We start from the raw sequence: 18,533 nt of genomic DNA on the forward strand, positions 1-18,533 counted from the left end.
CAGAATCAAACAGCCCATTATAAGCATATATGAAAGAACAGTTTGATTTGGCATATCTTATAAACTGTCACCTGATTTTTTTTTTTTTTTTTTACCCCAACATTAAAAAAAAAAAGCTAGTGCATAAACAAGATGCAGGAAGAAGCTAGTCATCCATTCATCTCTTCTTGTGCCAGTGTTACAATATCTAGCAGCTGAAGGTCTGGGCCAGTCATTTGCCTGGACTGCATTATGTCTAAATACCTCCTGGCAGTTTCTATGTCTTTCTCAGTTCTTCTAAATAGGAATCAACATGAAAGGGCCGCGTGGCAGTGACCACAGTATGGAGGTTCTAATAATGACTATGAGGGACACACAGTTTTCAAGGAGATCTAACAGTGTTTATGAAAGATTCTGTTTCATCTCACCAGTGAAGAGCCCTTCATCATCTACCGTTCTCTTAAGGATAGAGTCTTAGAATCTCCATTGATCCTGCAGGACCCACATCCCATGGTTTTAAACCTGTGTTCTCCAGAGGTCTAGCATTGAGCCGTGGCACTTGGGATTCTGGAATGGGGAGGATGCAAGAGGAACAGAGTGAAGTAAACAGCTTGGACTCTGGCCCTTCAAGCATACTTCATCCACTTTCATCTGTTTTAGGCATGTGGGTTCAAGAGGCGATGCCACTTGAAAAGGATTAGAGGGTTCTGAAAAAATCAGGTGTAGAATTCCAACACAGACCTACCTTCTCATTGCACAGACAAAGACACTGAGATCCAGAGACATTGAGGGGCTCTCTTGGGCTCCCCCACCTTGTCCAGGGGAAAGTCAGGACTGGGATCCAGCCTATAGTCACTTGCTACAGCTATTCCCATTATGTTTTGCTGCTGATGAAACACTGGAACACATTCTAAAGTTCAGACACTCAGGAAAATACCCCATGGTGATAAGGACAACAGATGATGCCGATGAATTCCTACCAGGTGTCAGTGCCTCAAGGACTTGTTTAATCTTCGCAACGGTGCTCTGAGTTAGGCGCTCATATTAGTTCCATTTAACAGTTGGAGAAAATGAAGCTCAGGGAAATTAAATCACTTGCTCCACATCACACAGCTACTAGGCAGTCGATGCTGGTTTTGAGGCTAGGTGATCTCAGTCCAGAGGCCTCAGCCTTAACCATTCTGCCCTCTGGCCTTCCTGCATTTTATACTCCATACTTCTCTTGGGAGACAGATACTATCATATTATTTCATCCAAACTTACCGTATCTTAAAAAATACTTAACAGCGTACAAATCATCCAACTGCCTTTCATCTATTTAATGTCCTACAGACTTACGCCATTATCTCGCATGACCTTGATGAAGATAGTAACCCTCCCTTTATCAAAATGGTCAGTCTTCGTTAATTTATTTTACTAATTAGTTAAAGGCTGGTGTAATTTAGAGAAAGTCTAAATTATAAAATACATTTTATTGTATTACTTTTAAGCACAAACCTCCACAAAGATTTGTATAAAAATGTTCCCTTCTGGGACTCACTTCAGTGATTTGTAGCTAGCATTAATACTGCCTCTATGTAAATGAAAGGGAGGCATAATATCAGCACCTTGCTTATTCTTCTCCACGGTAATAAATCTTGCCTGATAACCTATGTAAATGGCTTCATTTTTCTCTTACCAGGCCTATCATGGTGGCTTTCAAACTCACTACTCTGTGCCCCACCTGTCACACCTGTCCTTTGTCCCTTTCTCAAATGGACGTCTACAAAATACAGCAGTAAAGTGTTCCATGATCCACACTTCAGTCTACATAAATGTTTAATTCCCCCTCCCCTTTTGTTCTCATTAGGCCCCCTGAAGCCCCAGCTGAGATGGCTGACTCCCTGAACTCTTCTTACATTCTTGACTGTTTGCATAGCCTTTCCTGGGATTACCTGCCAGTTCCAAGTTTGCCCATTCTGCAGCAAGTCTTCTTGGGTTCCAGCTTTTATCCACCATCAGCTTCTCCCCTAGGGCTCTTATTAACTCTCCGCTCTCTGGATGCCACTCTCATTTTCAGCTTTATGTGGATCAGTGTTTACTTGTCCTGTCTCCTCTGCTAGGATGTGAGCTTCATCAAGGAATTTCTCTCCATTGACCCTCAGGCATGAGAACAATGTCCTACTCCCTGGGTGCTTAGTTAATGCTTATGGAGTGAATAGAATCCTGGCGTGCGCGCGCGCGCGTGCGTGTGTGTGTGTGTGTGTGTGTGTGTGTTTAGAGAAGGCAAAGGATGTTTGGCAAAAAAACAAATTACCTGAGGGAATAGCAACTCGAAGCCATTGCCCCTCAATTTGGGATCCCGGTACCACCCGCATAAGAATCTTTGGGGTGCTGAATAAACATGCAGTTTCTCCAGTCTGTCCAAGACCTATCAAAGCAGGGCTCCTGGGTATGAGGTCCAAGGATCTGCAACGGGAACATGCTGTCCAGGCAATCCTATACACATTGGTATCTAAGAACCACTGCCCTCAGAACTAGGATATCCATCAAGCCTGATTTGAAGTATCTGCATGAGTCCCAGTGTCATGATGAGACCAACAGAGCTTCTGTGTCCTCGAGGGGCTGGGGTATGCCTCCTCCTGAAACCCTTTCCTTGCCTGCCCCCAGCACTGTTGGGTGTCCCTTCTCTGTGCTTCCTCTGTCAACACTCTGTGCAGTGCTTCTAGGAGTCAGAATGGCAGGGTGGTCAAGAGTATGGTCTCAGAGGTTGCAGAAATATAAAAAGATGATTGCATTCATGATTGTTATAATGTCTTGTACATAGCATATTGTCTTATTTGCTCTAAGACTCCATTAAAAAGCCAGCAAAAGCAAATGCATACCAGAAAAAAAGGTGGTGTGCTCTTTGAATATTAGGTGGCCTAGTGCATGTTTCACCTAGGTCTCTTACTAATTCTATGAGCTTGGGCAAATTATTTAGCTTCTTTAGGGCTTCTGTATTTGTGAAAAAAAAAAAAAAAAAGGAAAACAATAGTTTCCCTTTCACAGGGCTATTGTAGGAATCCAGTGAGATCATATCTTGGAAATGCTCAGCTGAGGGCTTGGGCAGGATAAGTACTCAAATCATACCCTTAATATCATCATTCTCTTTTGAGACCGAGTTTCACTCTTGTCACTCAGGCTGGAGTGCATGTTGGCCAGGCTGGTCTCACACTCCTGACCTCAGGTGATTCTCCTGCCTTGGCCTTCCAAAGTGCTGGGATTACAGGTGTGAGCCACTGTACCTGGCCAAGTGGGTGTTGTTTTAAGCCACTACATTTGTGATCATTTCTCCCAGCAGCCGCAGGACACTCATACATCCATAAAGGCAGCTTCTCTGCTCTTCGATGCCTCTGACTCCACTTAAGACCTCTTCCCCAGGGCCGAACAAAAATACCTGCTTCCAAGTCTATTAAGGATTGAATTGTATTCCCCCAAAAGAGATGCTGAAGTCCAAATCCCCAGGATCTGTAAATGTAACACTATTTGGCAACAGGGTCTTTGCAGATAATCAAATTAAAATGAGATCATTTTGGGGGAAGAAGCTAATCTACTGTTACTGATGTCCCTATAAGAATAAAAGAGGGTCGGGCATGGTGGCTCAGGCCTGTAATCTCAGCACTTTGAGAGGCCGAGGCTGGCAGATCACCTGAGTTTAGGAGTTCAAGACCAACCTGGCCACCATAGGGAAGCCCTGTCTCTACTAAAAATACATAAATTAGCTGGGTGTATTGGCACACACCTGTAGTTTCAGCTACTCAGGAGCCTGAGGCAGGAGAATTGCTTGAACTGGGGAGGCGGTGGTGGCAGTGAGCTGAGATCAAACTACTGTACTCACTCCAGCCTAGGCGACAGAGCAAGACTCCATCAAAAAAAAAAAAGACACAAAGACACACAGAGAACTTGTGTGATGATGGCGGCAAAAACTGGGGTGACGCATCTACAATTCAAGGGACACCAAAACTGCCAGCAATGACCAGAAGCTAAGAGAACAGCTTGAAACAGACTGCCCTCTAGAGCCTTCAGAGAGGACACAACTTTTCTGACACTTTGATTTCAGACTTTTTGCCTCCAGAACTGTGAGCGATCACATTTCTCTTGTTTTACACCAGTCAGCGTGTGATACTTTGTTCCAGCATCCGTAGGAAATTAATACAAAGTCCAAAACTCTTTCCACTATATCTAGATCCAAAGTCACCAAGAGGCCTGGCTTGGGGCAGCACTGGGAACTTAGACAGGACCCTAGCTAAGTTCCATTCTACGTTAATAATTGTTATTAACTCACTCAGTTCATGCCCAGTTAGCAAGCATCATGAAGCACGTTAAGCCAGGATATGGCCTTTCTAAATGTCCTGAGTATCAGGAGAAGCTTTTTCGCACTGCAAAAGCCAGTCTTATTCTACGACTTGCAGGCTGAAAGTCAACTGTGGCTGCAACCAAGTCACTTAGCCATCATCAGCGCCAATCCTGCACTGCTTATAGCAAAGTCAGGGCATCTGTTTGTTGAGAGGCAAAGGAGGCCCCGCCCCATGCTCTGGTTTCTGCTTCCACTTTATTAACGGGTAATGAAGAGTAGGTTCTGCTTTATTGATCTTGAGACCAGAGCTACGTGCGATGCTGCCTAAGAAAAGCCGCAAAGGATTTTATTTGATTTTTGCACACAACAATAATCTCCCTCACCAGATTAGCTGGTAAACTGGTGGGCTTTTCACCTTGAAATTGTTGACAGGGTAGCCAAACAGGAATTTCTGTATTTGCTAATCCTTCCTCAAATACACATCCCCACCGTCTGTGCCCTGTCAAGTGGGTACCTGGGAAATAGCAGAGACCACATGGTGAAAGGGGAGACACTCCAGTGCAGGAAAGATCAGAAGAAAAAGGTGACAGTGACACGCAGCACGAAGCAGCGATGATGGGGTTTCGTCTTTGCAAAATTACAAGCCACAGTCTCACCTCAGTCCTACCTCCCTTTTTCATTTCCCCTGCTCTCAAAACATACCTGACTAGAAAATCCCCAATCCAACTACAGAAATGCCCTTTCTTCTTTAGCCACATCAGTGTTACCAGATGCCTTTTATGAGCTCTTTGGTGGAAGCTAAGCCATGTGTCAATACTGGGTGTTGAAAACTCAGGAGTCAGCTTCCCTGTAGTCTGCTGAGACTCAGTTCTTTGGCTCTGCCTAAAGTCAGATAAGGAAATGACCTTCCAGGCATGGTCAGATAAGACCTTAGGACACAGAAGGGCAGGCTGGCCTGGCCTCAGGAGACTGCAACAGCTGCCAGAGAGCCATCGGCACTCCTCAATCCCCGAGGAGCCTGGAAAAGACTTCCCTCTTGGGTTCAGGCATGTCCTCTGCTACCTGCCTTTATGGAAACTGGCTTTTCAGGACCTAGGAGGACCTCCTATGGGGAATAGAAACTGACAGCCCATCCCAAGCCTGCTTTTCCATGGGAAAGCTGGTGGGAATTCTCCATGTCACCTTTGCAGAGAAAGAGAGACAAACATGGATCCAAATTAGAGATGGCTCCAGTTTCTGACGGATTCATCTCTCCCAATTGCCTTTGTAACACGTGTGTTAAATTTAGATATGGCGTAAATAGAGCTAAAAGAAAATCCAGAAGGGAGCCACAAAAAATTAATAAATGGTTTTAAAAATTGGGGATTATGAATGGAGGAATCGGGGTTATTTATCCTGGAAAAGAGAAGGCTGAGGAGGGACATATAAAGACTTCATACTAGATTAATTATGTAAATAAGCAGACACCCAGCTGGCATGGAATTTCAACCATTTGGCAAGGAGAGTGGGTATTAAGGGGGGTGAATAGTAGTTTTAAAATCATTAGTTGCCTGCACAGGTTTCTGGAGGGGTTCACTGTTGCTGAGTAATACAAGTTATGAATATGCCAGGTCTGTTTTAATGAGCCCAGACTTCACCCACCAAAAATCCTTTCCAGCCAAGCACTTGATAACTGTAGATTTTCTTTGTCTTTTGCCTCAAGCAGAAGCCTTACAGGGGTCCCTTGTAAGATGCACCTCTAGGGCTCATTCCTTCTTCAAGTCCCTGTGTAGAGTCTGGTGTTAGAAGGGACAGTTAGAGACTTAGAGATTCCTTCGTCCAGGCAGGAAGATGCTGGAAGGAGTGCCCTTTTGGGGAATGAGCTGAGCTTGGCCAGATGGTGCAGATGTTTCCCCTTGCTGAAGTTAGTCACACTTGGCTGCTGGAGAAGTCTGCCCAGGTGCACCTCATAACCACAGTGCCATCTTCTGCCTTTCATTCAACAGGACATGAATTGAGTACAGGCTGGTCCTCCTGAGCCCTGGCCCAACCAGGCTCCTGAACCTGGGCCCAGAGATGGATAAGAGGATGCTAAATCACATAAAAAATAAGGGTATGGTGAAATTCCATCTCTACTAAAAATACAAAAAATTAATAAGGTGTGGTGGTGTGCAGTTGTAATCCCAGCTACTTGAGAGGCTGAGGCAGGAGAATCTCTTGAAACCAGGAGGCGGAGGTTGCAGTGAGCTGAAATCACACCACTGCACTGGGCGACAGAGTGAGACTTTGCCTAAAAAAAAAAAAAAAAGTGCCCTCCACTCACCCACACTTACTCTCTTACAATCATGGAAGCCAACATGTTTCAATGGGCTAGAGGCAAGGTGTTGGCTACAGGAGATTCCACTGCTGGACTCCTCTAGATCCTGGTGGTTCCCGGCATTCCTTAGCTTATAGCCACATCAGTCTAGTCCCTGGCTCCGTGGTCCAATGACCTTCTGTGTCCAATATTCCTCTCCCTCCCTCTTATGAAGGAATTTGGGATTATATTTAGTGGCTACCCTGATAATCCAAAATAATCTCTTCATTTGGAAATCATTAATTTGGCCACATCTGCAATGTCTTTGCCACAAAAGTTAATATTGATGACTTCAAGGGATTAGGATTTGGTATCTTTGGGGATCATTATTCAGCCTACTATAGTAGGGGTTCATCAGTTAGTGGGGTAAGTAGCCAGTTTATTCCCAAAATGCATGTGTCATCACAAACCAAGATGAGTTTCCTAAAAGAAAATAAGATACTACTGCAAATGTCACTCAATGAGACCTGACCCATTCTGTGTGTGCAGGGATGCTGTTTTAGTTGGGTTCCCACAGAAGCAAACCCTGCAACAATGATTTGTGTGCAAGGTGTTTATTTGAGAGGTGATCTCAGGAAACTGGTAAGGCAATGGGGAAGTGAGACAGGGAAAAAAGGGCAGCCAGTGATGGGGGTTGCTTTCAAGCAGTTGCTTGTTCTTATGGGCAGCTGGAGCCGAATCCTGCTGGGGACTCTGGGAGACAATGAAAACCACATCTCATAGTTATCCCCACTGAGGAATGAGGGACCTGGGGTATTTATCTACCAATACTCCCCTTCTATTATTGGTTAACTCCCTCTTCTGGGGAGTCACAGGTATTCCCAGTAAGCAGCCTCTGTAGGGCACAGGGGAGTGATGGTGGGATTCACCACTGACAGCTCTGCTGTAGATTTCCCTGAGCAGGTGATCTCTGAACTGCCACCTGAAGTAGAAGTAGGAAGTAGGAAGTAACCAGCAAGTGGGGTGAGGACGGTGAAGAAGAAGGAGAAAGTGTTAAGGAAGGAAACAGAAAGTGCCAAGCCCTGAGGTAGGTGGGGCACAGTCTAGTGTTGTATTAGTCCATTTTCACCCTGCTGATAAAGATATATCTAAGTCTGGGCAATTTACAAAAGAGGTTTAACAGACTCACAGTGCTGGGGAAGCCTTGCAATCATGGTGGAAGGTGAAAGGCACGTCTCACATGGCGGCAGACAAGAGAAGAGAACTCATGCAGGGAAACTCCCCTTTATAAAAATCGTCAGATCTCGTGAGACTTATTATCACAAGAACAGCATGGGAAAGACCCACCCCCATGATTGAATTATCTCCCACCAGGTCCCTCCCAAAACACGTGGGAATTATGGAAGCTACAATTCAAGATGAAATTTGGGTGGGGACACAGCTAAATCATATCAAGTGTCCAGAGTGAAAGGAGTTGAAGTGGAACAGCATCTCACCAGACCTGAGAGCCATTTGGTGCATGTTGGGTGCATGTGGTCCATATCTGTTCTGGCTGATTGGTGCCTGTGCCTTGATAGTTATTAAATATTTTGAATATCCTTCACACTGAGGTCAATATCTCTTTCACTGGGTGGTTATGAGCATTTAATAAGCTATGCCATGTGACAGTTATTTGCAGTTTGTGAAGTCCTGTGGAAAGGTTATTGCTGTTTTTCTGTTGGGGCTGTTTTAAGATGAAACATGATATGGGGGAAAGGTGCAAGCTCTGGCTCCCATTCTCAGGAGTTTCCACAAGCAGGACCCTCAAGTCGCTGCCATTGGCCTATAATATAATTTTGGCCTGAGTCTATCTGGGACAGATGGTGTGGAGATACACTGTTACTAAAGACTTAAAGCTTGGCAGTTAAAAGTCTACATTTTCTTTGGAGTCAGGTGGTCCTGTGTGCAAGTCCCAGTTCCAGGCCCTTCCACTGGCTGTCCAATGGCTTTGAGTCTGAGGCTCAGTTTTCTCACCTGCAAAAGGAAGTAATGATGCCAACTTCATAAGTTATGTGAGATGTGAAGGCAATGATGGAAGTGGAGCTGGGGCTCCTTCCCTCTCTGTTTTAAGCATTTGATTAAAACAAGTCAGGATGGGCGCAGTGGCTTGTGTCTGTAATCACAGCACTTTGACAAGCCAAGGTGGGTGGATCACCTGAGGTCAGGAGTTTGAGACTATCCTGGCCAAGATGGCAAAACCCCATCTCTACTAAAAATACAAAATTTATCTGGGCATGGTGGTGGGTGCCTATAATCCCAGCTACTCCGGAGGCTGAGACAGGAGAATCACTTAAACCTGGGAGGCAGAGGTTGCAGTGAGCTGAGATCACGCCACTGCACTCCAGCCTGGGCAACAGAGGGAGACTCTGTCCCAAACAAACAAACAAAAAGTCTTACTGTACCTTATGTCCTCACTTAACTTCATTGGTAGGTTCTTGAAAACTGTGACTTTCAGGGAAATGAAATATAATGAAGGCAATTTTACTATACGCTAAATGGTATAAACAAGAGTTAAATTCCTACGGCATGTTCCTGGTCACAAAAACATCACCAAACTTCTCAATAAAGACCCAAAACACTTCTAATATTAAACATTGAAATAAACATGAGCTATACTACATTTAAGGAAGATGAATAAAAACAAGTAAGATAATGGTTTGCTCAATTTTTGGTGAATCAGTGAGTGACGGTGGTTGTAGTGGTGGTGGGTTAAATCAAGGAATAAAGGTTTGCAAAGCGAAAATTGTCAGGGGCATCTCCTGCCACCGTGCAGTTTGAAAACAAACAATTCCAACTAACGACGGGCTGACTGAATGCTTTCTTACTGCATTGTTTTTTATTGTGCATTTTTATGATTATTATACACAGTACTTCGTGAGTTTTTGTTTTACAATACTTCGTATTAATTAATTCACCTTCCAAATTGCTTAGTCTATAATACTTTAGGGTCTTGGACGGCCACAGCCTCTACTAGCACAGGGTAGGAACTGACCCTGGACAGGACATCATTCTGTCGCAGGGCACACTTACACCGACGCTCACACTCACTCAGACTGGGGCAATTTAGACGTGACAGTTCACTTCACGTGCACAACTTTGGGATGTGGGAGGAAACCAGAGGACCCAGAGAAAAACCCACACAAACATGGGGAGAATGTACAAACTCCACACAGAGGGTGGTCTGGGCCAAGAGTTACTGTTTTTTTTTCTCATCAACATTATAATAAAACAACATTGAACAAAACAGCATTATTTGATGTCTGGATGTATTTATTGTTCATGATGGCCAGGTCTTCATGCATTGTTGGTTGAGTCAGTCACAGTGAGCTGGCATTGCTACAAGTCACCGAGCAAAAGGCCCTCACCTGGTTCATTCGCCAATGAGTCTCCTGTGCCTGAAACAAAGCTTGGTAAATAGTAGATGCTCAGTAAATACTAACTGAATAAATGAGTGAGTGAGGTTTACTGGAGAAGGGATCAAGAACCTGAATTGATTTAGCTCTCCCCACATGATTATGGGATGAAGCCATGATAATTAATGGCACAAAACGTTCATTTTATACATAATGGAAGTATAACCAGGGATGCAAAGTGATTTGCTCCAAGGGTGCTCAGTTAATTTATTCAATGACCAGTCATTCCTCTCCTTGATTTAACAAACATTCATTGAGCACCTACATTGTTTCTGATGATATTAATACCTCAGTTTCTATCAAAAAGCATAAGACATTGCCCCCACCCTTGATAAGCCATGACCTGGTAGAGGGTTCACATACATAAACAAAGAATCATATTGCAATGTACCATGATCTAGTATTTACACACATGATGTGCTGAAGGAATACAGATGAAGGGACATCAATTCTGCCTTGGGGCCCGAAGAAACCAGTTGGGAAAGTTATATTTAGGATGAGTGAGGGACAGGGAGGTTCAGAGGTCCTCAGGCAGTTAAGGAGGGAGTGGGGTAGAAGGTACAGGATAGGTATGGGCACATGGAAGGTCATGGAACTGGCCAGTCACCCAGTGAGGCTAGAGTGGAAGACTGCTCACGTAGGCAGGAAGAAAGGTACTCCAGGTAGAAGTAACAGCAAAGTCATAGCAGTCAGCAAAGAGATTGATAAGTTTGAAGAATTAAAAGATGAACCATGGGAATGAAGGAGAGTGTGGCAAGAAATATACTTTGACAGAGAGAACTGGTGCCAGGTCATTCTGGTCTTTGTAGGCCATGATAGAGAGTTCAGATTTTGTTCTAAATACAATCAAAGCCATTAGGAATTATAAGCACTGTACATCCAATGAGCTGAGTTTTGGGGTCAATCTGTTCACTGTGATGGAGCAGAGAGGGCAGGGAGGAGAGTCATCAGGAGGCTGTAGGTGCAGACCAGGGGAAATGCCAGTTAGGCAACACTATGCTGTGGCAGTGGGGATGGAAGGACCTGATGTGCTTTCATGAAATGTAGTTGGGGCGTGTCACATGCTTGAGTTCTGTGTCCCTACCCTCTTCCACTGACCCATAGTCAGACAGACAACACTGCCACTGGGCCCATCGGGAGGAAGGGATGGGATTCAAGGAAGACTTCTTGGTTTGGATGGAAACACAACAGAGTATAGAATAAACATTTTTTCAAATGTTGTTTCAATTTAATGCAATGAGTTGGAGATGTATTTTCATCAGAACCCTCTCAGTTTTAAGGGGTTAATGTCTAACTCAAATGGGAAATGTATAGTTCACTTAACTGAAAAGGTCCAGGGAGTTGAGTTTTAGGCAAAAGTGAATACAGGGGCTTGAATCTTGTTAAATGGTTTCTCTCCATCTCTTGGCTCTGTTTTTTTCTATGGTGACTTCACTCTCAGACAGGGTCTTCCCATGTGATACCAGCTACTAGGAGACTCAGATCTGTAGCCTTATAATTTCATAACCCCAGCAGAGAGAGAGAAGGCTGCTATTCCTGAACAGTCCTTGCAGAAGGCTGACAATGATTTGCCCAGTTTGGGTCCCATGAACACGACACAGGTACTGTGCCAGATGAATTGGCTAGGCTAGGGTCACATGGCCAGCTCTGCAGCTGGGGGTGGAGTCACCCTTATTTTCATGGACCAAGTATGGAGAGAGAGGTGATTTCCCAAAGACGCACTAGGACACTGGTGCATGGAGAACCTGAGAGATGGCAGGTAGACAGAAGGACAGGTACATACTACGAGCACCTGCCATTGTATGCAAGCTCTGCCCAGTTCTCCTGCAGGAAGGTCAGGAGTCAATAATTCAGTTCCTATCCCCAAGATTCTCACAGGGTACCAGGGATGCAGATACATACATATAAGCCTCTTTCACATGAGCCCACCAGTGAAGAGTGCCCTGATTTGATGGCATGTCCAGCACCAGGAAGCTCTGTCTGCTTTTACTCAAATGGCACCTGGGGCCAAGGCACATGTTTTCTCACATTTGTATTTTAAGAGTCAATAAATTATTTCTGGTACCTTAACTGGATATTAAATCAGAATGTTTTTCTTGTCCCCTAATATAGGGCCAAGATGTCTAAAGTTGACCTTCAGTCTAGTCCAACATCTGGAAATCAGGACTAAAGCCACCAGCACAGATAAAAATGGAGAACAGGTGGACCTGGGGAACAGTCTGGGGAAGGAGGGGTTCCACATGAGAAGTTACCTGAAGGGAGCATTTGGGTGGCTTGAGTTCCAGCTTGAGAATGATTGTAATATATCTCCTTAAATCTGTGTATGTAGGTGACACTCTGTTCCTCCTCACCCTTGTATTTCATCCGCTTTCAGGGCTGTGTTTCTTTGCTGCTTGTGGGCATTTGCTTTTCCATTCAGCACATATTTATTGAACCTTTTTGTGGGGACTGGCTAGTTATTCACCAGCTCTCTTCCTTCTTTGTCTTGGGAACATAGCTAGATTATATTCCCCAGCCTCCCTTAAGTTCTCTGTGACTGGATTCTGGTCTGTGGGGTGTGGGATGATGTAAGGTCCACCTTACTCCTGCAAAACCTCCTGTGAAGTTCTCCATGCAAATTTGCCCTATTCCTCTGTCTGCCACCTGGAGGAAGAGGATCTCATGGGGAACAGTGGAGTCACAAGATGGAAGGAGGAGTCTGGGTTCCTAAATGACAGCAAGCAGTTACCAACCACCCAAACTCCTTTGCAAATACAAAAATCCATGCCAGATTGCCACAGGAGTGAAAGATAAATCTTCACAATGTTCACTTGTTGAAATTTTGCAGTTATTTTCTTTTTGTTTTTGCTTTAGAATATAGAATTTAGCCTACCTTGAGTAATCAGTTTAAAAACATAAGAAATTGTGCCATGTGCTAGGTTCTCAGGGTTGAGCAAAGCAGGTGCAGCTCTGGCCTTGATGGAGTTTTCAGTCTTACCTGTTATTTTGTCTATTCCCATCCCCTCTTCCCCTCCTTGCAGGCAATAACAGATGATGTTGGGAGCAATAGTCTTGAAATAACTCTGGTAAGTGCCCAGCAGAGCCAAATGCTGGGCTGAGTTTTGAAAATGAACAACTTCATTGGTACCCTCTGGGCCTTTCTTGGAGTGGGGCTTGTCTGGGGGTCACAGCCTGATCCTTTAGGCCTTGTGAAGCTTGAAAGATCCTACAATTGTGCAGGGTAAAGAGCTTTTTTGTTATATACACAAATTGTACTTTTTCTTATTTCTCATTTTTGTTCTCAAACAAGTCCTTCTAATTAGTTAAAATTTCATTAATCCAGTCATCCTTCCATCCATCCATCCATGCAACCATTCATGTATTTATTCTTTAGAGGTATTTTTATTAATAATAGCTGTCTTTTGTCAAATGCTCCTTTGCCAGGTGCCATGCTATTGATATGACTAGTCCTTTTTAATTCAAATGACAATCCTACAGGGCAGGTGCCCTCATTATCACTTAATACATGATAAACTAAGGCCTTGAGACATTTCTTCAGAGGATGATCCCATGTATGTTTTTTGGTAGAGCCTAGATGATGTCTAGAGTCATGATGGTAGAGTCATGATGCTGTCCTTCATTCTACATTTATTGGGATGCCCTCAAATGCTATGCCTGATGGAGGCACCCCCACCTAGAGTAGCTGACTTGAAGGAGTTTATACTGTATGTGTGTGCACATGTGTGAAGATGGATAGTCAAAAGAGACTGTCATGTAAACAAGTAATGCGATTGGAAAGGTGCTGGGCAAAGTAGCTGAGAGAATCACAGGGCCCTGTGAGAGACTGGAAGGCACCCAGATGTTCCAAGTTGATGGCCAAAACCACAAACAGGGGAGCCAGGGACAAGAGCAGGGATGATTGAATCTAGAGTCAAACTGATCTTATACCCTCAATCTTCCAGTTGGATGTCTTTGGCTGGGTCAGCCATCTCTGTGATTCAGCTTCCCCACCTATAAAATCAGGATAATTTAGCTCATACTTAAAGGGTGGTTTTAAGGATTAAATAAGATGGCCTCATAAGGATTAACTGAGATAATACATTTTAAATAGGGCTTGGCAATACTAAGTTCTTGATAAATATTAGCTTATTTTGTGATAATGATGGTCATGGTGATGGTGATGGTGATGATGATCATGGTGATGGTGATGATGATGGTGATGGTGATGATGCTCATGGTGATGGTGATGATGATGGTGATGGTGATGATCATGGTGATGGTGATGATGATGGTGATGATGATGATCATGGTGATGGTGATGATGATGGTGATGGTGATGATGATGGTGATGGTGATGATGATGGTGATGGTGATGATGATGGTCATGGTGATGATGATGGTCATGGTGATGATGACAGTTGTGGTAATGGCGATGATGATGATTTGGAACTAGAATAAAAAGAATAAGTTTTCCTGCTGTTTCCTTCATTGCAAATAATGTACATATGTCTCTTTCCCCATACTCGTTATTGTCTCTCGAGTTCTGAATTGTCCCAGCTCTGTCACTAAACCAGGTTTGTGGCCTTGGGCAGAGCATACAAGATGTCTTGGCTTATTGTTCTATCTATAGTGAGGGAGAATAGTGGGTTCTGGAGCTGGACTGCTTGGCTTACAAGCTAGCTCCACCACTTATCAGCAGCATACCCTTGAGGAAGTCATGCAACTTCTCAGAGCCCCAACTTTCTCATCTGAAAAATGGGGATGAAAATAGTAACCACCACATTTAAGTGTTTTAAGGAATGGTAAAATGATCTGCATAAAGCTATAAGCCTCATTCCTGGCACATGGTGACCTCTTAATGAATGCTAGATATTCTCATTTTGAAATTAAGAAGTGCCTTCAACTTTACTTGGTGGCTTTTCTCTATACATTGTACCTTTATTTTTACTTTGGAAAATTGTATGCAGTGCCCCAGATGCTGACTTGTAAACTGATTTCAACACCATCCTCATTACTCTTGGCTGTCTGAGAAATGTTCCTTTTTAATGAATACGATAGCAAGACTTACTTATTACCAGGTTATTTCAGGCAAGAGTGATTTTTAACTCATTAACCAGATAATTATTGCAGTTCTCCAGTTACCTTTCTGTTCATAGACTTAATAAGGCCTGAGGTTATGTGGTAGAGTTTTCTTGGCTAAGATGGGAGAATTATTAAAGCTCTCAGGTGAAGGTGTGAAACCTTTGGTGCACAGGGGGATGGCTGTGCCATTCAAGCAGTCCCTGATGGTGAGAGGGAGCTCAGCTGCTTAGGGAACTGGTACAGGGTTTCATCAATCATGGGACATTTCTGGTGTACTTGAAAATGTTAGTTTTACTTATGGGAAAGATATCCAGACGTAAATGTGTGTGTGCTGTGTGCATGTGCACACGGTAGGTTATACAGCACCAAGGGGTCAAATAGATTGGTTGACTGTATCCTGTAGTCGTTTGGAGCAGGTGTTGGCAAACTTTTCCTGTAAAGTAAATATTTTAGCCTTTGCAAGCTATAAGATCTTCATCCAGCTACTCAATTTAGCCAACATAGTATAAAAGCAGCAAGAATATACATATAAGTGAGGATGTGACTGTGTTCCAACAAAACTTTATTGTGGACATTGCAGCTGGAATTTCATATAATTTTCATGGACCACAAACTGTTATTTTCTTTTGACATTTTTTGCCTGTTTACATGATAAAAACCATTCTTTTCTCATGAGCTGTACAAAAACAGGTGGTAGGTGGGATCTTGCTGGTGGGCTGTTGTTTGCTGACCTCTGGATTAGAGTCTGCATCTGTTGCAGCTTATTTCAAGCACCACTTGTTTCATTATTTACTTTATCACCTTGGGCACATTCCATAAGTAGTCTGTGCCTCAGTCTCCTCATCTGCAAAAGAGAAATCAGAGACTTCATATGTTGGTAGAGAAAATTTGTAAGGGTTAGCGGAGATTAAGTGCTTGAAACAGTATCTGGTGCATAGCACCCCCTTGAGAAATATTAGCTTTTATTGTTTTCATTGAATTACTGTCTCATGGAATTCTTACAACTACATCATGAGGAAAGTAGTATTAATAGTATTATCCCCATTTCCCAGATGAAAACACTGAGGCACAGAGCTGTTGTCTGTCTGAGGCCAGAGTTAGACCATGACTTACTTATTTACACAAAGCAGCAGGGACCTGTCTTTGATGATGAACAAGTCCAAATTACTACAAAACTGCCTTTGTTCTTCTTCTAATGAAGTACCCAGGATTCCCATCCATCAGAAATTGCCTGTGCCTATTAGAAACTGTCGTTTGGCAAGGGGATGAGGGCAGTGGTGGAGGGGGGTGTTACAAGATGCACAGGTGGTATAGGGAAGCAGTGGCAAATCAAATGACAGCAGTAGAGCAGCGGTTACTGCATTTTATTTTTTTGGCATTTTCTTCCATTGTTCTCCTTTGTGGACGCACTCTGGTGTTTGCATTGGGGGCATCCCTGTTGTATTGGTAAATCCCTGGAGGTTACAGTTGTAAGATGTGCCTTTATCCTCTCCCATTGCATTTTTTTCCCTCTCTAATGCACCAAATTAGAAGATCGACTGATTTTCATTTTCCCTGGAAGGTAAAATTTCAGTTTAAATCACATATGTCTGTGATGCACTTAGCAGCCACCACAGCTTCTAACCAGTAGCCATTCCTCCTTATTCCCTCTCTACCCAGGAGAATATTCAGGTCTATTGTGATTTCGAGATACATTAGCTGCACTTAGAGTTAAGGATCAACTTTGGCTTCTGTGGAAGCTACTGAGATTTAAAGGGTAAGAGCTCATCACATTTAGAACATGGTATATTCTTTCCCTCCTTGCTCATATCATTTATCAAAGGATAAAAGACTGGAGAAAGTGTCAGAGTAGATTCTGGAGGTACTTACATTGCTAGGACAAAAAAAAAAAAAAGAAATCACATTACCAGTAGCTGGCTTAGTTCTGCATGTTCCTATGTGATCAGTTTCCAAAGTTCTTCGTCTTGAAAGACAGGCAGCCCCAACCTACGGGAATCTGCTCACCATACAACGGTCCCCATGACCTGCCCCAGACCCACTCCGCCCATCTTTGCCATTCAAGTCTACAGCATTTGAACAGCTCAGCCCATTCTGTGTCAAGAAATTCCTTATTCGTGTTTTGGACACAGCCCTGTGCCTGCAATTTTAAATTCCCCCTGAATGAGAGAAAAGTTAGAATCTTCCCTTTGTATCTCAGCTCCTCTACTCATTACTCAAACCCTTGGGCAAGCTGCTCTATTACTTATTATCTCTGCTTCCTCTGGAAAATGACAGGGTAATATGAATACCTTATTTATAGGGCTGCTGTGAGAATCAATATTTGTAAAACACATGGAAGAGTGCTTGACATATACAAAGCACTCCAAAAATGTTCTCTGGCATTAAAAACATTTGATAATATGGGCTGGGAGGGATCACACTGCTTCTCAGATGCAATCCTTCAATGGCACCCCATTTCTTGCAAAAATAAACACTAATCTCCGCAACCTGGCTTACAAGGCCTTGTTCAGTTTACCCTTATGGGCTTGTTCCATCCATCCACTTTTCTTCCCCAGCGACACGGTACAGGCACACCTCAGAGATAATGCAGGTTTAGTTCTAGACCACAGCAATAAGGTGAATATCACAATAAAGAGAGGCACACAGTTTTTTTTGTTTCCCAGTGCATATAAATAATAAACTACAGTTACACTGTAGTCTGTTGAGTTCAAAATAGTATTATGTCTAAAACGTGTGCATACCTTAATTTAAAAATACTTTATTGCTAAAAAATATGAATGATCATTTGAGCCTTCAGGGAGTCATAATCTTTTTGCTGATTGAGGGTCTTGCCTTGATATGATGTTGATGGCTTCTGGCTGATCAGGGTGGTGGTTGCTGAAGGCTAAGGTGACTTGGCAATTTCTAAAAATAAGACCACAATGAAGTTGTCTGCATCAATTGACTCTTTCTTTTACAAAAGATTTCTCTGTAGCATGTGATGCTGTTTGATAGCGTTTTACCCACAGTAGAACTTCTTTCAAAATTGGAGTCAATCCTCTCAAGCCCTGCTACTGCTTTATCAACTGGTTTAGGTAGTATTTGAAATCTTTTGTTGTCATTTCAACAATGTTCACAGTATCTTCCCCAGGAATAGATTCCATCTCAAGAAACCACTTTCTTGGCTCATCTATAAGAAGCAACTCCTCATCTGTTCAAGTTTTATCATGAGATTTCAGCAATTCAGTCACATCTTCAGGCTCTATTTCTAATTATAGTTGTCTTTCAGTTTCCGCCACATCTGCAGTTACTTCCTCTACTGAAGTCATAAACCCCTGAAAGTCATCTATGAAGGCTAGAATCAACTTCTTCCAAACTTCTTTTAGTGTTGACACTTTGACCTCCTTCCATGAATCATGAATATTTTTAATGGCTTCTAGAATGGTGAATCCTTTTCAGAAGGTTTTCA

At 43.2% G+C, this 18,533-nt stretch overlaps 1 protein-coding gene and 1 long non-coding RNA gene across 5 annotated transcripts in view; one reads left to right on the plus strand and one right to left on the minus strand.

The window, feature by feature from the left end:
• CDH13 (cadherin 13) overlaps positions 1 to 18,533 on the plus strand; it is a 1,176,109-nt gene that overhangs the window by 83,988 nt on the left and 1,073,588 nt on the right. The gene's annotated exons all lie outside the window — the stretch shown is intronic.
• The window catches only part of LOC129015397 (uncharacterized), a 32,702-nt gene continuing 29,797 nt past the window's right edge, over positions 15,629 to 18,533 (minus strand). The window contains exon 6 of one of the 2 annotated variants that reach the window (XR_008494558.2): positions 15,629 to 15,929. This is a non-coding gene — a long non-coding RNA (uncharacterized LOC129015397). The remainder of the gene's footprint in view (positions 15,930 to 18,533) is intronic. The other variant, XR_008494555.2, reaches the window with a different exon arrangement.

This window comes from Pongo pygmaeus, chromosome 18 (assembly GCF_028885625.2).
Source record: "Pongo pygmaeus isolate AG05252 chromosome 18, NHGRI_mPonPyg2-v2.0_pri, whole genome shotgun sequence".
In the NCBI taxonomy this organism is placed as follows: Eukaryota; Metazoa; Chordata; class Mammalia; order Primates; family Hominidae; genus Pongo; species Pongo pygmaeus.